Here is a 21,210-nt window from a genome sequence, read left to right on the forward strand (position 1 = left end):
ATTTATTGCCATGGACTTGAATCAATAATTACTTCAGTAAATTACAAGCATGTTACTAGGTTCAGCTGCCCTAGCGAAGTTTTAGAAATTCCTTAGGTTCAGTATTTTTATTAGTTCTAAAATAAAATTTAATGTGGTCTTATTCTAAAAATGTTTTAATGAATATGAACTATAGAGGACAGTTCTAAAAACAGTTGAATTTATGAATGTGACTTAATATTCTATTATACATTGGAAAACAACTTGATCAGATATAACATCGATTAGACCCAGCTGTTCAATATAGCTTGGCTAACTAAATCTGCATTTCTTTTTCTTAGATATCCGTCATACCCAGGGCATAGGCCAACATTTTGACTTTGTAAATCATGTAGTCTGCCTAGCATGTTAGACTCTAGGCCAGAAAGAGACTTCATGAACTCACCATTCCTGGGGCTGGATGGGAAGTTATAGAAAGAAGAGTCTGGCAAGGCCTGGAGAGAAGACTGTTGTGTCTATTGGTTTCCGAGCATCCCCTAGAAAATATCCGGGGGTGGCCTGATGTGTTCATAGGCCTGTCTGATTTTCTTGCACGTCCCTTTAAAAAAGAAACAAAAGACTCAAAATAGGCAGCATCCCAATGTATTCCCTAACTGAATAGACACTGAGCAACTTTTAGAACATATTGGAGACTTTGACATTCTGGAAGGCAACATTGTCCAAAACAGAGGACTCTGGGCTTCTCCTGGGATATGGAAAAATATTATAATTTCTATTAGTATTTAAGCTTTATCGAAATATAATATGCATTGCTAATGGTTAATATCTTGGTCAACCATACCATATGCATATAGTTTATATTAGGATAAGGGAGAATTTGGAGAACACAGATATCAGGAATGCTTGCTAATTGTTTTTAACAGATGAGATGTGCACTCAGCCACTGCTGTTATGCCTCAAGAACACTTATGTCTTAAGACCCAGCAGGGAGAATATGCCTCATTAACTTATCTCATGCCCAGAGTCTTACAATTTTTTTCCAGATTTATTTGTGGTGTATCATTGTACCACCCATGTCACCAAGAACTCCAGTGTCTCATGTGGTGAAAGATAACATTATTCTAAGTCCTCCTCTATTTTCAAAGAAATCTGGAGGAATTTCAGCCTCGCGCTTTACAGATTACTTACTGAAAAGAGCCCGGGAGTTATTGCTATCCATTGGGTAATTAGGTAGTTCCAAGGAAAATAATAAAACTATTTTGTGCCTGGGAGATTAGAATGGCACACGGTGACTCATATTAGTCAGCTGAGTAATTATGTAATTACAAAAGAAGGGGAAGAAAACCCTTCAGATTGTTTTTCCTAAGAGGCCCTTTTGGAAGTGTTCCAGCCCATCAGGTACTTATGTAATTAGGTCGGGGGCGCAATACATAAAGGAAAGGCTGGCGGGTGGGGGGGAGGTTATTTTTAAAATGTTTATGTAAAAGAACCTGGTAGAAGAAGAAAAAAGGAGCTATTAAAAGATTCACCCAGTCTCCACACATATTATGTAAGGTGCCGTAGCAAACGTTAAGGAACATGGCGTTCCATAGTAACTTGAGGCTCTGTGTACATGGGTAAAATAGAGTGAAGAACTGTGGATATTTTGTGGATATTTTGGAGTAATCACCACTATTTATTAAGCCTATGCTAGGTGCTCTTTTCCAATAGCTGGGTACAATGGTTCTTGTTGTGTTTGTACTATTTCTGCAGAGAAGTAAACTGAGAGGCTCAAAAGATTTGAACCTACATTCTTGGGGTTTCAACACCTGCTCTTCCCACTGCACCATGGTGCCCACCAGCATTTCTGAACTGAATTATGTAGGTTGTTCTGCTTGTATACATTAGTGGTCTCATTATCCATTTCATCTCTTAGCTTCGTAAAAATATTGTCTACACAGTGCAAAATACAGTATTGAAAAATGGCCAACTCAGTGATTTGAACCACTTAAATTATCAGTCTGGATTTCCAGTATCGTTGATCTGAATAGCTATACCTTACAGAGTACTTTGAGCTAAGAAGCTCCACCTCCCCTCACCCATTATACGAGTAATATCCTACTTAAATGTGTTCTGCTTTCCCAGGTTAACACATGTCAGTAAAAGCAGAATGTTGATACTTAACAGAAATGTATTATTATTATATCAAAGGGCTTATTTCATTGTACACGTTTTGCTTATGCATATTCACTCAAGTTGTTTAAAAATGTTTATAACCCTGTCTACATTTCTGAGACATTCTGTATGTGTCGATTAATCTTTGTGGTGGCAGGAAACTGGCAGATTAACTAGCCAACGACACTTCCTCTCAGATTCCTTTACTCTTCATCTGATAGTTGTGTTTCATCCAGCCATGCTTTTTTTTCAGTTTCAGAGGATGAAAAGGATACATCTGCAGAGGAAGAAATTGAGGTCATTTCTTCTCTTCTTAGCTTAGATATACTGATAATTGTGTCTGGTATGGGAATACAACCAGACATAGTTTTCTGCTGACTTGGGAAAGTCTTGTGGGTGAAGCTGGGTTGAAGTAGTTCCACATGAGCAGTGGGACTCCTTAGGGGTGCCTTCCTTAGGGAAGAACTGAGATCCCAGAAACTGGGAGAAAGAGAATAGGTTTGGAAGATCAGGCAAAGGCTCATCGAGAAACGTCCTTCTGACAATTCCAGACAAATGTGTCTTCTTCTGCCACAAATTCTAGTATTTATGTGATTTGACTCAGAATTTTCAAAGGTGCACAAAATATTGATTTAGAGTTTCAAGAATCCCAGCATTGAATTAGGTGGAATATAGACAATTTGGACTGGCAGTTTGTCCTTGTTAATTTCCACCACTCTGACTCTTTTTTCCCCAATTGAGATGCTTGCCGTGAAAAAGCTGGGAGTCTTTCTGGGATAAGCTGAGAGATTCATAAAGGCAAGAGTGGATACTGTGCACATTTAGCTCTGTTGATGTATTTGTCTTTGTACCATGCCTCTTATGAAGTGTTCAGAATTGAAGCATATTATTTTAGCTCAGCATCTTTACATAGGTCAGACTTTTAGATACAAGCTGATGGTGGATTATGGGTAATTTCCTGTGAAATTAATGAACATTTCAGGTATTTGATAGGAGCTGCCTAATTGCTTGAGTCAATTTATTCATTTGACCTATATCTTTGACTCTGAATAGAAAATAAGTAAGATACTATTCCCTCTCTCCAAGACCATAACTGGTTGTGAGTGGTGTCACAAGTTCTATAATCAGGCACATAGAAAGAGAACATAGTTTACTATTTGGGGACAGAAAGCTTCATAGACGAAAGAGCATTTACCCCAGATTTTAAAGACTGAGTAAGAGTGTTCTAGGCAAGTGAAGAAAGGCATGTCCTGTAATCCCCTCTCCTCACTGATTATAGGAACTACTATAAAGGACACATGGACAAAATCAAGGGGGAAGGTGGAGGTGGGGGAGGGAGGGGTGTTCAGCTGGGGTGGGGTGGAGGGATGGGGAGAAAAGGCACACAACTGTAATTGAATAACAATAAAAATTAAAAAAAAAAAAGAAAGGCATGTCAAAGAGGTGGAAAGCATATGCCAAGCTAGTATGGCAAGTTTCTAGACTCACAGAGTTTTATGTGACAACACTTAGATGGTGTGTTGGCATGACTGGAAGAATCAAGCCTAGAAAGCTCTCTGCTCCCCCACCCCATTCCCAGACTGTGACCACGGGGGGGGGGGGGGGCAGGTAGCTTGTTCACCACCACAGGCTTAGCCTTTTCTGAGCACACAAGACATATTTCATGACCTTCACAACTGAAGTCATATTAAGTGACCAATATTTTATACAAGGTTCAGTCCTGAAGAAAGACCGTCACACAAAATACTTTTAAGATAATTATTTACTTCTCAGAAGGCTCATGACCTCAGAAATACTAAAATTATGTTCTGTCACACTTGAGTTAGATGGTTTTGTTTTAGAGGAAAAACGTTCAGTCTGAGAAGCGAAGTTGCTCTACACAACTTCCAATAAACCACAGCAATTCCACGCTCCCCGTGGTGGTCATTTTCCACTTATCAGCAGTTTCCTTCTATTCTATTCTAATATTTCTAATTTGCTTATTCATACCCTTTTAAATTGTTCAATTGTAGAAATCATTTACTGTCATTCAGTTATAGAAGACAAAGATTTAACTCTTTTATAATATATTCATTTGCTCAGTTCTTGACCCTCATTTTCCAATATAGTGAAATCACAATTTTAACTTAATGTTCACTATTACACATATGATTGTGCAAATATTACTTATAGTTGAATATGCCATGTACTAGGATTGCATTTCCTTCGGTCATATAATGTGGCTTGGTTCTTTCTGACCATCCACTTCTCTTTGACACAACTCACAGTTTTATGTGTTAATTCTCTCTGGTCTGCTAACTTTTCCATATGCTTTTCAGCTACTAAACTGTTGTTGCCATCTCTCATCTGCTGTTGTCTCCTCTCCCGTTCTCTTTAACCTTGTGGATTTATGCTTTTGGGAGAAGATAGAGATAAATGTGTATCTTTGATATGGTATGTTTCACAAAAGTAGAATAGGGTTTTGCATGTGAGGCTGCAGACAAGGAAGGAGTCGAATTTTAAGTGAAATGTTTCATCATCTCAGAGGAAAAGCAGGTGTTGAGGTGGAGCAGAGTTTAAACCACTTGTCAGAGATAGTAAGTAACACAGATAAAGTACATGGATGGGGGAGGAATAGGAAGGTTTAATTGTCATGGGGAACATTCTATTTGTAAATGTAAGAGAGGAGGAGTGTTTGCTGTAAAAAGACAGGTCTTGGCCTGAGGGTTATAAGGAAAGAAAAAAAGGAAGCTTGCAAATACTTTCAAAGAACTGTCTAAAGATGCTTCATGCCTAAGAACCAAAGCAGAGTCCAGCCTCTTTGAATCTTAAGTGCACAGAAATCTGAAAAGCAAGAGAGGAGGATAAAGGTATTTGCAAAAAATCAACTTGTAAATCTTTGCAGTAGAGCTACCCTTTGGGAAGAAAAACTAGGCAGCTCTAGGTAAAATATGTCTAGAAGAGGATGATAATAGAGATAGTGTGAGAAGGTGGGACGCTGTGATGGAAGGGTTAGAAATAAGAAGAAGGAAAATGTAAAGCAGCTTAGTGGGTATGGAAAGATTAGGCAAATGCGAGGAAAAAGAAAGAAAAGCACACTCTACAAATTGCCAGTTATAAAAACAGTCACAGAGATGTAAAGCACAGTGCAGGGAAGGAATATAGTCACTAACATTGTAATAACTATGTATGGTGTCAGATGGGTACAAGATTTATCAGGGTGATCACTTATTAAGTTATATAAATGTCTAATCACCATGTTGTACACCTGGAACTAATATAATATTGTGCGTTAACTGTAATTGGAGAACTTTAATAACACACACATATTCTAGAACAGTTGGAAGGTGAGCAGGAGGACTCAAAGGTCAGTCATTCAAATTTGGATAACTACATTAGTAATGGTTGCATTCACAGAAATGGAGAAGTTATTAGAAGCAGACACTGGAGAGGAAATGAGTTGTTTGTGAACATAATAAATGTGAGTTATCAAACCATAGGAAAATATCCAAGAGAATATTGGGAATGTGGATTTAATTTAAGAAAAACCACCAGGGTTAGAAAAGAGAGGGCCTGCAATGGAAATGAGGAGCATCAGTAAATTAGTAAGGCCGTGTTTAACTCAACTGGCCCCACCTCACCCCCAAATTAAAACTACATCAGTGAAAAAAGTGATGTGCTGATTTACACTGTGGTTCATTCTCCTTATCTCAACGTCATCTACCCCTTTTAGTATCTCTGAGACCATTACCAAACCTTTATAATGGAGACTATTAAGTAACTGAGGCAAGCTGGCTACCTTGTGCCTATCTCCTCATGGATAAAATGAGAATAATAACAGCACCCACCCCAAAGAGTTGTTATAAGAAATAGATGAGTTAACATTTGTATAGTGCTTAGAACTGCATCTGGCGTGTGGTGAGTTCAAAAGAGGTGTTACAGCTCTTGCGTGCTTTTGTTTCACTTTTGTCACTGGTGAGGTGATATAGCATCCTTATTTTTGTATTCCTTGCAGTATTATCAAATGTGGCAGTAAATGCTCACTATACCGAACCTTAAGTTGACAGAGAATCATCAATGCCATTTTATATTTGTTTACTAATGCTTGGATTTGTGGGCCACTTTGCCAGACATCACAAAGTGAGTAAGTAGAAAATTCAGATTTAAGTGTAGGCCTTGTAATTTGAAATTCAGTATCCTTCCCCACAAAAGCTAGGTTATTCTATAAATTTCGCTAATTTAGTCCCCCAGGATGTGTTTGTCATTCATGCTATCTGCCCTTTGTAAGACACAGCTTACTGTAGATACGCAGGCTTCAAACAAATAGAGGCTCCTCCTCAGTACGTGCCTCCGTGATCATTAAGGGAGGGAAGGGGGAAGGGGTTTTCGTAACGTTTCACTGGCCAAAGCTAACTGGCTACACCGAACAAACTAGACACAGGACATGACTCTGTGCCTTATATCCTGAGGAGAGAATGTTTGTAAGAAGACCTATTTCTCATCACAATTATGGAAATGAACACAGGAAGCAAACAATTTTATGCGTGATTCCAGAACCTCCACCCTTGGTCATCATATGAACTGCCTCCCAAATTATAGGTTCATGGAGGCTCAGCTTTGAGATACAAAGAAGTACCGTTGCCAGATTTAGCAAATAAAACACCAAGGTAAATTTGAATTTTAGACAAATACTTTTTGAGTATAAGAATATCCCATGCCATAGTTGAGACATGCTGATACCTAGTTACTTGTTATTTATCTGAATTCAAATTTAAGTGGATGTTTTTCCTCATCGTGTGGCAACCCTACAGATGGGCTTTACAGATCTAAAATCTGCAAGGGAATATCTAAGTTCTTTTGGATGGACAACCACACAATAATAGAGAGAAGTTGGTTAGATTATAATTCCAAGTATTCCTGAAGGTTAGCAGGAAGTTCCTTCAGGGAAAAATAACGAAGAGGATTTCGGAGTAACTATTTTACCTTTATCCTAAACCATCTTTTCCTCACACCAAAGGTAGTTCCATGCTCTCCTGTAGAAAAAAGTAGAAATCAGTGGTCTCTTGGGCATAACAAGAAAGAAGAAGCCAGGAGCAGACTAAGCAGAAGCAATGAGATTTCCCTTCCTCTAGGTTGTCTGCACTCGACTTTTATTAGTTATTTTACTGTTTATAGTTTGGGGCATTCCTACTTGATTAGACTGAGTTCAGAGCAGAACATCAAAAGTATTTAAAATTGGGAAGTATCTCTAATAACGAAAGGCAAAAAGAACTGAAGTAGGCTGAAAGTACATACAGTTTCTAACCAAATGAAGGCACATATAATATAGTAAACAGCAACACACCTGGGCCACGTGGGACTGTGGATTATGACAGGATTTGATGGTGATTAACGTAGTAGGTAGCCATTATAGACCCCCCTCCTACACACACACAATTAAGAACTTAAGGACCAGGTGAGATAACACACTTTTGGGCCTGGTTCCTGGACATTCCCTTGGTTATAGGAAAAGAGACCAGACACCTATCAAAACTCTTCCCAACTCTTTGAGTACATAATAAGTTTTGAAATTAATCTCAATCCCTTTACATTATCACATCCAACATCTTGTTCTTAAGAAAAACTGTTACAACTCCCCTTGTTTGAAATGTGGTTACTAACTTGTCTTTCCCTGGACAAGATGGCAAACTTTCTGGGGGTAAGGATGGGGCTTTATTTATATTTACCTTGTTCCTAATGCAAATGCTGCTGCCTTTGCTTAGCAGTTCCGCAGTAAGTGCTTCTGAATTGAGCTGAATCCTTGGCACCAGTCCCTAAAATCCAGATGCGGAGCATTTTGCTGCCATTCCAGCTGGGAGCCAGCTTCAGAAAAGTCAGATGTCCTTTCCTCTAGGAGCCTGTAATCTGTGTAGGGAAACGCTTACAACGGTCTTGAACATGACTTGCAAACAGATAAAAATAAATCCAGTGCCAATAAATACAGCCCGTGCGTTCCATAAATGTTGATAGAGTGCTGATAGGTGAGTTTGGAATCACTTTGCTTTTGGGCGCTAGGCAAAAACTTTCAAAGCTTCTGAAGAGTCCCTAAATCAAGTAGGACGCTGGAGCAAGGTTAGAGTTTGTGGGTGAGACTACTATCTCTCTCCCTCACTGACCTTGCAATGCGGTCTCTAACACAGTGGTCCATGAAGGACCCTCTCTGTAATCATCTTTTGAAATGTCAACTTTGGGATGGAAAACTGATGACATCACAGAGTGCCATGATCTTGTTCTCTCCGCAGAAAGGACTCCAGCTCCTGCTCTGGGCCCGGCACACACCCTTGTCATTATTGCTGAGGAGTTCTCGGCCTAGTCAGGGCAGGGTGGGTGTCCACGTGAACACAGTGCCAGTATCTGATCAGGGATAGAAGCTATGAACAGACACAGGCCGAGGGGAGTTGGTGAACTTGTGTTGGAGAAACTGAAGTAGTTTCATGTGAAAACAGACAAGCCTCTCTTAACCCTAACGCTCATTAATTAATTCATCCATTGGCTTATTTATTCACGCAGACTTTTTTTTTGACAGGGAACACAGCTAAGCACTACACGAAACCTATGGATGAATGGCTTGTCATTTGTAATCTTGAAAAACTGATCATCTAGTAGGGGAGAAAGTCACATGAATACTCTAAGTCAACATAAAGAGAAGAAGGAGCTTGGGAGAGATACAAAGGGGGCAGCTGTGTACTCTTGTATCTGAGGAGACTGCAGCGGCTCTGCCGAGATGACGATCTTTAATGTGAACCCCAAGCGCTGCTTGGTGTATTTGGATGTGTGAGCAGGCAGCTGCTTCAGGTAGAGGGCACAGGATGAGCACAGACAGGGAGGCTAGAAACCCCAGGTATGTGAATAACTTTCTCTTGTCACTTGCACCCAAGGGGAGCAGAAGGTAGTGGTGGTAGCAGCATGAGAAACCTGAGAAACAGGGCCACTGTGGATGCTGAAAGGCCATGGCAAAAGCAGTAGGAGCTGGAGTGCAAACTGTGCCTGCCTAGCCATTTTGCCAAAGGCCAGCTCTGCTTAGGAATCTGAAAAGAAAACTGAGATTATTTATGTACTACCACCAGCAATACATCTAAGGCCAAGAGGAGCTGAGAGTTATTGAGCTAGTTCAAAGCAATCTCGATTATTGAAAATGAATGAAATTGAATTCCACTTCCTACAGAGTCATTTATGGGGAGACAAAAGCAATTAATATTGAAAATAAAATAATTGTGAACTTCTGAACTAAATTACCATGCAGATATAATGTACTGTCTCATCAGTCTTTAAATACTTCATGTATTAAAAAAAAAATTGTAACACCAGTCTCTGAACCAGGGTCCTCTACATCATTAGCATTTATTTATTCTGCTTTTGCCAGAAGGGGATTTTCACGAGTAACAAATTAAAAAATCAGAGTTTCAGAAATATAATTTGAAATTTAACATTCATGACCATGTTGAGGTTTGGGATTTCAGTTTGTGAATTAGTCGTTCCGTTTGATAAAATTTTTTTAACAGCTGAACCTGTAATGTGCTCCATGGTTCATTGATAGCAACAGGAATTTTGCATTTTATTGAAAATTTGACGTTGTCATGGAGTACCTGTTGCCAGGTGCCATGCATGCATTCAATGAATAATGCTGTTGTCAACCTCGGGCATCCTTGTGCAACTGATTTATGTACTGAGGGCCCTTAAAAATCAAAAGTACAATGTATATACAGAGATGTCCATGTATTGTAACTCACACAAGTCCCAACCTGAGTAACTTTGTTTTATGGGAATACTACAAGGTCTCTAGAAGAGTCAGTCATCCATGATGCTTATTTCTTCCCACTTTGGGAAATGGCTTGTGGTGAGGATTAGGAGAACGTAGCTAGGCAGAGTTGGGAGGGTGAGACTAGAAAGAAAAGGAGACGGTATTCAGAAAAGTCTCCTGGAGAGTAACTTAGGTCCTCTCATGCTGGGGAGCTCTGAATTAGCATAGGACATCCTCCACAGTCATTGTAACCAGGGGCAAAGGAGCTGGTGCACGTATACCTCTGACATCTGATGATTCACCCACAAAGAATCACCAGCTTGGCTATTGGGAATGAAAGCCTGTGGGGAGCTGATCTGTGTGGGAAGATGGGAAAGGGGTCTGAGGGAATGTGGGCAGTACCCTGGCAGCATCTGCCACACCAGCCATGTCAAATATTCCGTGATTATCATTATATGTGGCAAGAGAGTTGCATCTTACCAGTCCATGGTGACAGTAAAGAATTCACTATGACTCTCCTGGGAAACATACCCAGTTCTTGGCAATCATCTCAATTCAGTGCTTGACATGCAGGGAAAGGTTTCAAAGGGGCCAAGAGATCAATTTCCTGCTGGGGACAGGCTGGTGGCAGAGGGCTGACACAGGCTAGACACTCTACTATGTTAAGAAAACAAACTGAGAGAGGCACGGTAGATAATGTCATTGTAGAAAGTTTCTGGACATGAAAGTAGCTGGACATGTGGCATCAGGGAAGAGGGGAGCGAGCCTCTGAAGACCAAAGGCATAGGTCCACCTGAAAGAGCTGAAATTCAGTCTTAAAGAGCACTGGCTCAAAAATGTATTTGAGGGCACCATTTGACCTATAGCCTACCAGTTTGCAACGTTGAATGTCTAAAATAAATGACCTTTGTAGGTTCGTAAATATGGTTTGGACACTTAATGAAAACTTTCCAGAATCTAGAAAGGGAGAAGAATGTGGAACCCACTAGATTCTTGCCATCTATTTAAAAGTTGGGACTCTGTCTCAGAAAAACAGCAGGTTCCATTGTAATGAAATCTTCAGTATATAGCCAACGCCTGTTGATTTAATACTTGCATGTATCTCAGGGAATATAAATTAAACTTTTATTTTGGCTGAGAGTTTTGCCATCAGCATTTTGGGAGAAAAGAATTCTTTTAACTATTCAACAAAATATAATGTTGTTCATCTTTAAAAATGAAATGAAATGCTGCCTCTCCTCAAAATTATTAGGGAAAAACATCTCTTTAATGACCAATATCTCACTAAATCCCATGTGCAAAATAATTAAAGGTAGCACTATTTCTTTTTTAAAAAACTTTTTTATTCATTGGTTTTATTTTTCAAGTATATTTTATTGATTATGCTATTATAGTTTTCCCAATTTTCCTCCTTTATCCCCCATCCACCCTGCACCCCCAACCCTCCCAACTCCCCCCTCCTTAGCACTATTTCATAAGCCCTGAAGTAAACCATACCGTTAGTGTATGAGCCTTCATTGTTAAATCTTCACAAAGTTGTATTTTGTAGGGGTGCTGTGTATTCATCCCATGTACCAGGACATCTTTGAGGTTTTCATAGTGATTCACCATCAGTGATCAGGCAGATCATTGAAATGTTAGCTTCTAATCTTTGGGTTGAGTCTTAATGGCCCCACTGCTATATTTAAGCATTATAAATGTTGCTGCTGGAAACTTCCATGGTGTGTCTTTTTTTCCATTCAACATGCAAACCAGGTCCTATTGGCATTTACAGACCAGTAGGGAATAGACATTTTAGGAATCTTTTGCAGTAAAAAATCTTGTATACTGATTGTGACTTAAGATGGATGTTCCATTGTTGAGGAACTTATGGTTATCTCCATAATTTTTCAAATTATATCAAGAATGGGAGTTGGGTTTTGATATCCTAGTTGTTTTTCTCCTCTTAAAGTTTAAAACAAAAATACTTACCTAGGGACTGAATGTTAAGTACTTAATCTCTTAGAAAAATCATAACCAAAAATAGGTACTAAAATAAACTTCAATTAATCTAAGTTGGCTTGCCTCGCTGACTGAATTGGCCAGATAATTGAGTAACTTTCCACTTTACTTTTTGCTTTGAAGACTTGGCATAGGAAGGGCTTACTCATTCTTAGGCCTTATGGGATGAGAACAGCTTCAAAGGAAAAATGAGGACTTCTTTTGTTTCAATTTCTTGACCTTGGAAGTATATTTGTGCTTGCTTTTATATTTTAAGAAGAAAATGACCTTTTGTTCATTCAGGCTCACTGGAGGAAGAGTAGTCCAGATCATGGAGAAAGCTAAGCTATCAATTATTTTAAAAGAAGTAGACTATTTTTACTATGAACAGCATTTTACCATGGACAGTATTTTTACTATGGAGCTTGACCATTAAACTCCTTTTAGTAGGGCTCTTAGAGAAATTGAATGCTTAGATAAGGATGATTGATAAAGAGTTGTTCAAAAAACATATTTCTTACACTATTAATTTGCTTTGGAAGCCTGTCTTTATAGGTGACACAAAGATACAGTTCTGAACACTTAGCATTTTCTATTTTTTTTCCCTGAGTTAAACTATTCCTCTTTGACACCATCCAAACCAATGTTTAATTATGCACTTCCACTTTGCTCAGGTTGTAAAAAATGTCTTTACAGCATGAACTTCCTGCCCATTAACATTCACCTAAATGACACTGGGGTGCTATTTGGTTAATTACATTTGGAGTTCAAAATTTTGATTATGGGTGATTTATCAGAGGTAATCTTTTAAAGGCATAAAATTAAACAATGGGCAATGCAGGTAAAGAAGATTAACTTTCCCTAAATAATCAAGAGAGGTTTTCTTGGTTTTCATAAGTATACTGGATGTCGATATAGCACCCTTTGTTTTCGTGTTTGTTAGAGGGTATGAACTCCATCCATGTCATTATGTTCAGGGACTATTTTGCCAGCCTTGGGTCATTATACGTTACAAGAACAAAATGACTGATCTAATTAATGACTTTTGATTTTAAGATGTTATAAAGCTTAAGTAATTTTTTCTTTTATCTAGTCCATTAAACTATTTAATGTGATATATGCTAAATGAAGCAAAAAGATAAAACTCTTGCCTTCATGGAGTTTGCAGTTGAGTGGTTGGGCAAATCTAACCAAGTAAAAAGTTAATGAATGCAATTCTTACAATTTGTAAAAAAAATGCTTGGAGATTAAAGACCTATTGTCCTGAGACAGAAATGAGAGGGGTATGAAGTGATAGATGGTCTTATGCTTATTTTCCTTATTACTCATTATCATTAATTTTAATTTTCTTTAATACAAATAAATACAGCAATTGATAGTACAACTATTTACTTAGATTCAGTTAAAATTATATACTTACTGAATCACTGAAATGATTGATTCCATAAAGGTCGAGTATATGGGTAGCACACTCTAGACATTGAAGTTGTTTTCACAACTAGAATTTACTGCTCATGAATAATTCTAATGGTAATATAATATGTGAAAATGCAGAAAACTTGAAAATTACCCAAAGACTTACCTATAATTTTTTCACCAAGGGGACTCTGTATTAACATTTTAGCAAGTATCCCCCACTTTCTGAGATGCGTATAAATATTTATACATATGCATTTTTACAAGAAATAGAATCTTACTCTACACATTATTATACAGTCTTTTTCTACTGTTTAGAATGAACATTTTCCCATGACATTTTACATTGTTTTACATTATAATTTTAATGGCTGCATATAATGCCATTGTTGCCTCTTAACCGAGCCGCTATTGTGTCCGTTTCAGTTGTTTCCAGTTTTTCACTTTTATAAATAGTGGGATGCTGACCCTTTTTCTTAATTTTAACTGTTTCCTTAGAGAACACTCCTAAAAGTGGAATTGCTTGGTTTAATTCCTGAGGCTTTGAGTATAGAGTTTCTACCCCTCAAACAAACCATACTGATGTATACACTTAGAGAAATTTAGAGGAACTGGAAACTTCTAGGATATGAGCCTTCTAAAGAGAAATCGAAGGCGATGCTCTTTACAAAAGCTAGTCAACAAGGTACAAATGAGAACATAAATAATAGTATGGGAACCAAACAAGTACTGTTTGGAGAAAACAAACTTGAAATCAGGGAAGAAAATCTTTGTTCCCAAGAATCAGTTTGCTATAATTTCTAATGAGCGATTTCTTTTTAGATTGAGTTACGAAACTATGGTGGTTTCCTGTGATTATTCCCTTGAGGGTATAGCGAACCAACAAGAAAAGTGGGTTGTCTATGAAGACCACGTTCCATTAAAAATGATAAATGGAAAAATTTAAATTGTAGGTTTCTTGAAAACATATTTCCCCATGACTGGTAGTTATTGAAATAAAATAATACTAAGAAAAGTGAGTGCCTATGTTAAATACAGTGACAGAATGTTAGAATTCAAAGGAATTTGATAGGTTGTCTAACCCAGCTCCTCATTTTACAGGTAAAACAGAGCACTGCAGAGATGAAGTGATTTGCCCAAGGACCACCATACCTGGTGAGTAAAGAGATTCGAACAATAAATGTAATGAATATCCTGGGTATAGACAGAAAAGAGCTGGGTTTGAGTTTCCATTATCAGCTGTGGGGAAAAATGCAGAATTTTTGTACTTGAGTAGATGAAGCACTTGAGCAAGGAAAAATTGACCAAATCTCTTGCTACCTTAATAAGACAAAGAATTATATCATGTAGTTGCCATTAAAAGTCCTGTTTTCATATTGTTTGTAAAAATTGGGTAGACATGACTATGCCAAAATGCTCCTGAGGTATCCTGAGGGAAGATGAACACCCTTGGCGTGGCACTTTTGCAATAAAGGGAACACTATAGTTTAATTCATAGTGATTTAAGAAGATGGGAGATTTTTTGAGATGGGAAATCTAATTATAGTGAAAATAAAATTTCATTTACCCATCATTTCCTCCATTATTCATTATACTTTTTTATTGGGAAGATAAGAATATACTAAGAATAGCAAATTACTTGTTAAAGTGTACTAGGAAAAAAATAAGGAAATAATATAATACATCTAAAGTATAAATTTCTCATATTATAATCATATCTTAATTTAATCATCAAGTGAACCTATTGGAGAAGTTCAATTGGTTATTTTAAAAACAGAATTCCTTTAGTAGTTCCAAATAACTTTATTGCTTTCTCTAATTCCTTTGTAATTTAATGTATTTTTTTTAATGACTTGATAACCTTATTTTCTTCCTACTTGGTGTAGTTATACATTCAACTGAATATTTTGAGATTTGAACACAGCTTCCTTCTGTTTTGTTCTGTTGTTGCTGCTTTTTCTTAATTAGGAGCTAGCTTTTCATCCAAATTTAAATGTAAATTGAAATCATTCCATTAATTTTTATTATAGTTTAATACCAATATATTGATTCATTTAGTTTATATTCCAGAAATCAAAGCATTTTATACTAAACTATGGCATACAATTTAGACAGGAAAATTGAGTCAAGTTGTTTTATTCATTTGTGATCATAAATATTGGGTTGGCCAAATAGTTCATTTATTTTTTCCTGTACAATGGCTCTAGTAGTGCTTAGTTGTCTTTAACATCATTCAAAACAATTTTGTTAAATTACATCATGACTGCTGTGATATCAATGTGCATTTCAAAAATTATCAAATTCACAACAGCACAATTTGCAATAGCCAAGTGCTGGAAGCACCCTAGGTGCCCACTGGCAAATGAGTGGATCAATAAACTATGGTACCTGTACACAATGGAATACTACACAGCAGAAAGAAAGAAGGAGCTCCTAACCTTCGCGACAACATGGGTGGAACTGGAGAGCATTATGCTAAGTGAAATAAGCCAGGCAGTGAAAAGCAACTACCATATGCTCTCACCTATAAGTGGAACCTAATTAACAAAACAAAATGACAAGTAAAATATAGCCAGAGACATTGAAATCAACAACAAACTGACAGTAAGCAGAGGGCTGGGGAGAGGAAAATAATGTGGGAAAGAAGGTCAAGGGACATAAATGAACATGAATGAGGGACCCATAGACGGAGCCAAGGGAGGGTGGGATTAAGGGTGGGAGGTGGGTGTTGATAGGGCGGGGGAAAGTGGTGGTGGGAAAACAGAGACAACTGTATTTGAACATCAATTTTAAAAAGTTTAAAAAAATCATCAAAATTGGTGAATTTGTGTGCATTTAATATTGAAGATGGAAGAAAATATGCAACATTTTTGGCATATTATGCTTAATTATTTTGGCATATTATACTTAAGAAAGGTGAAAATGTATGAAAACATACCTAAGAAAAGGTATGTTTGAGTTGAAAGGCAACTCAAACATACACACAAAAAACAAAACGCGATTTTCACAGTGTACAGAGAAGGTCCTGTGACTGACTGAACATTTCAAAAGTGGTTTGTGAAGTTTCTTGGTACTGTTGACATTTTGGCCAAGTAATGCTTTGCTGGAGGGCTCTCTTATGCACTGGATAATGTTCAGCTGCACCCCAGCCTCTACCCACTAGAAGCCAATAGCAGGAGATTACTCACAGACTTGAAATATCCAAATCAATAAAGCTATTGGTGAAAATGAGTATTTTATTTTACAGAAATGAACTTTTTGGCCAACCCAATATGTGAATGTAGTTGCGACATTGTTTGAAAATGAAAAACTTGTCCAATCTGATATGGCAGTGCATATTTTAATAAAACTTAAGTAATTAAAATGTTTTGCACTGCCTTAGAAATGAGGAGATCAGTGGAACAGAATAGGATCTAGAAAGAAATCTAAATACAGAGATTTAATACAGGATAAAAGCGGCATTTCAACTTCATAGGAAAATAATGGTATAGTCAAAAAGTAGTGAAGAAAAAAAAGACAACATAAAAATGCAAAATGTCTTTATGGTAAAAGACAAAGCTAAAGCATTTTTGTCAACGAATATGGACCATATACATGTAGAGGTATTCATAAGAAAAATGTAAATAATTTACTGTAGAAATAGATAAATAACATGTACTGGGTATTCTTCAAGAAATATCAAAACAAAATGGCAAGCAAAATGTAGCCAGAGAAATAGTCAAGAAATATCAAAGGCCGGTAAATAAAATTTAAATTTTTTTCAGTTTTTCAATTATTCAGTTATACTAATTCTACCAAGTACTATAATTGTTAAATTGTTCTAGCACTTAAGTGCATGTAAAAATGTATTTTGTGGTTTTAGAATTGATAATATTGAGCAACTGTGAGGCTATGGGGACATCTGCACTCTCTTTCCTTATGGGTGGGGATGTGAAGTGGAATAATTTTTCTTGGAGTGAGATTGTCAATATCTATTAAAATTCCAATCATAGGCATTGTATGACCCAATTGCCCAGTTTCTCAGAATATACTTATGAGATTATTCAAGTTCATGAGATACATGTTTAAGATGTCCATTGTGCTTTGTTTCTAACAGAAAACAAATAAAATAGAAAACTTGTTAAATAAATCTTGTTTTTGTTAAAAAAAACCAACACTACAGTTTTAAAAAATTCTTGTCTCTGGGTTTGGAATTTGAAGAGTGGGTAGGTTATGTATTTTGTCCTCAATCATTTTTAATATGTTCTGGTTATAGGTGCTTTTAACTTTTTCATTTCATTTTGGAATATATAATTAGCACACTAACATGCAAAACGACAGAAAAGTGAAAGTAGGACAGTAAAAATAGTAGACACAGGGTCCCTCTTATTCTTGTGCTACCAGACTGCAGCCTTAGGTTTTGATGTACAACCTGGAAATGAGGTGTTCGTTAAAAATGCCTGTCTTCAAGGAATTCCACTCCTAGGCATATACCCAAGAGAAATGAGAAGAGATATCTGCTCAGAATTTGTATACACATATTTATAGCAGCATTATCCATCATATCCAAAGTGTGGAAACAACCCAGATTTTTTGCCAATGATGAAGGATAAATAAAATGTGCTTTATCCTTATAATGAACTATTACTATAGTAAAAAGAAATGACATACTAATGCATAGTATAACCTGGCTAAAACATGACTTAAATGAAAGTAGCCAGTCCCAAAGAACATGTTATTCCATTTCTATAAAATGTTTAAGATATGTAAATATCAAAACAGAAAGTAGATTATGGGTTGCCTAGGACTGGGCCTGGGAAGGGGAAGATAAGGAGTTACTACTAATGGGTATGGGATTTCTTCCTGGGAAATAAAAATGTTCTAAAATTAGGTCATGTTGGTGGTTGCACATCTCTGTGAATATACTACAGCCATGGAATTGCACGCTTTAAATGGGTGAACTTTATTGAATATGAGTTATATCTCAAAGATTCTTAAAAACACACAATTTCAACACTAGAAATGAAGAGACTTAGGATATGCAACTCACAAACTTTCCTTTGGTTTTTTAGATAACAAGACAAGAGCCGTGTAAATTAGGATAATTTTCAAAATGGCTTCTTAGGGATAGTTTCTTAGGGATAGGGAATAATCAAGATTATCAGCACGTCAGTAGTCCGGAGTTGATTCTGAAAATGTAACACACCATCTTCATAGTTAGACACGTTTTCCCAGCAAATAAGATCCACAGCAGTGGTTGTAACAGTGATGATTTAAATCATATTAAATCCTACAGTAAGGAAATGATTTTATTCTACTTTCAATTGTCTTCCAAACTTTGGATTCTCCTGATAAGAGAGGTTGCTTCATGGTTTTCTATCTTGGATAGCTTTTTTTTTTTTCCCCCAAGAAAAGACCAGTTCTGAGATCAGTCCTGAGACACAGGGCCATCCTCAGGCCACCCCATCTAATCACACTGTTTTGTTTTCATCCTTTTTGTGTTTATAATTCATCATTTATTTGAGTTAAGTGAAGCTGATTTATCACTTTTAGAGCATTATAACTTGTCATTGTAAACACATTTATTCAAGTAAAATACACAAAAACACATGCTGATCTAAACAAAAGCAATAAGAATGAAAGTTGTTTGCCTTGTTAGGCAAAATTCATGCTGAAGTTCAAAGAACAACTTAAAGACTATAGCAGTCAAAAAACCTTGGCACTATGGGGATCTGCAGACCATTTGGTTCAAGATACTTGTTTGGCAAATGAGGAAACATAGACCGTGGAAGGGTGGGGCCTTGTACAGAGTCACATTGCAGACCCTACTTCAAGCTAAGAGAAGCACTGGTAACTCTTTTTACCTCACATCACTAAGAAGTCATCGCAGGGCATGTGGTTTAGGTCAGCTGAACCAGAATGAACAATTCCTCTGTGACTTAGGAAGACTCAGTTAGGGAAGACTGTGATTACCAAATGCTAAATTATAATCTCCCCTTTTCCGGTTGCAGTTGGGTATTCTTGAGCTTTTGTTGTTGTCAGGGGCAGACAGAGAGTAGAGAGATGGAAATGTGAAAAGGAAGGAGGAGGAGGAAGGGGAAACCGAGCTTGCCTTTTTGTAAAATGCCAAAGCTAATTTCAATGATTGCTTTAGCAATATAACGGTAACCAAGATTAAAGCAAGCAGGCACCCACTTTAGGATATGAGAGCTGGAATTTTAGATTTCATTATAAGATTGCCGTTTCAACAAAATAGTAATATAATGGCAATGGATTTTCATTTTTTCTCTATTTCTGTTGAAATATTCTCATAAATATATACTTAGATACAAAAGAGATCTCTCAATTTCATGAGAGCTCAAGAGCTCTATTTTATTCTTATGCTGACTTATCTCCAAAATATCTTTTTGATGTACAGCTTCAATATCCTTGCCAATGTCCATGTCATCAGCAATGGAAAACAGCATTATTTTTAGGGTTGGTTTTTGGGTTTTTTTTTTTACATTTAGTTGCAGGTTATCAAAAAAGGGGGACAGGGTTCTTCTGCTTAGTGCTCACTGAAACATCCTTGTAACATTACCCAGGGATGTTTATGGATCCTGCAGCTAATTGTTTCAAGAGGGGAGAAAATAGCATCTGTAAAAAAAGACAGCTTTGCCCACTGCTCTTCTTTTTTATCTTTATTGTATTTCTTTCCATTAACATTTAGTCCCCTTATACCCTCCGGCCCCCTGGCCACCACCACACTGTTGTCCCTGGGCGCGAGTCCTTTTTCCTTCCAGTTCAATCCCGCCACACCTAACTTCCCCCTCAATAGCTGCCATCCTGCTTTCCATCTGCTATTATTGAATGAACGTAAGACACAGAGGAGAAAACTAGCACCTTTATATATCATTATTTCTTGTACTACAAGAAAACGTTTTCCCAAATTATGTGTTCGAACACTGAGGTTCTGAGACCACACAGCTGGAAAGTGACAGAGCTCTGCCTCTCTCTAACCAACCACACTCCCAGGTCCACAAATTGGACTGCAGACCAGTTTCCTGCGGGTCAGCCTTCCCAGGCCTCAGAAATGAAATGCTTTACCCACTGAGGCTGTTAACTACAAAGGCACTGATCAAACATCATGATCACTGAGGTTCGTTTAGTTGGAGAATATAGGCGAGCATAAATCGGTTACTTGATTTTAAGTACTATTCTAGAACTTCTTTTTTCCTTTTCCCATTTCTGGAGTTTACGCCTGCATTGCTGTGAAATCTCTTTTATTATTTTATTTATTAAAACCCCTTGCTAAGAATCTGAGATTCACCTGGTTTGCATATAATTTCTTTCTACACCAAATAGTGCTTTAATGAAACTTTAATGCTGAAATATTGGCATTAAGAACTAGTTATTGGCTTAATAACCATGCTTTCCCTCTAGACAGCCCATTTAAAAAGAAATCTGAATATACTTTTATATCCAAGGAATGATGTTAAACTAATGTCATAAAATAAATGAAATCTCTGAAGCACACAAGCAACAGTAGCTATAAATAGTGTTGATAATGTTTTACTGACTCAAGCACCACAGAAGCATTTCCCTAGCTGTGCCACATATTCTAGTGAAGTTTTCTAGTGCTCTGCTCATGATCATGTAACAACCATGACCAAGACATAGACATGAGCAGGACCAGAGTTCATGGCTGCTTTCCTAACCACAGTGGGCAGAGACCAAAAGTTCCTTAAGTAAATGTGTGCTTATCAGAATGCATAGATGATGTTTAGTACCATATCTGAGAATCCAGGATGTGGACAGCTTACATACCCAGCCAAACATATAAAGAAAACCTCAGTGGGAAACCTCATGGATGGAAGGCCTTGGTGGCTATTGGCTCTGACCCTGGAGAAGGAGGATCTCATGGTTATTAGGCACACCTCATGATTTTAACACTTTGGCCCTTG

General features: G+C 37.3%; 1 protein-coding gene across 1 annotated transcript in view; it reads left to right on the plus strand.

Moving 5' to 3' along the window:
• The window catches only part of RARB (retinoic acid receptor beta), a 650,193-nt gene that overhangs the window by 179,549 nt on the left and 449,434 nt on the right, over positions 1-21,210 (plus strand). Inside the window, exon 3 of the mRNA XM_053930256.1 lies at positions 14,390-14,443. The gene's annotated coding sequence lies outside the window, so the exon portion shown is untranslated. The remainder of the gene's footprint in view (positions 1-14,389; positions 14,444-21,210) is intronic.

This window comes from Desmodus rotundus, chromosome 8 (genome assembly GCF_022682495.2).
Source record: "Desmodus rotundus isolate HL8 chromosome 8, HLdesRot8A.1, whole genome shotgun sequence".
Taxonomy (NCBI): Eukaryota; Metazoa; Chordata; class Mammalia; order Chiroptera; family Phyllostomidae; genus Desmodus; species Desmodus rotundus.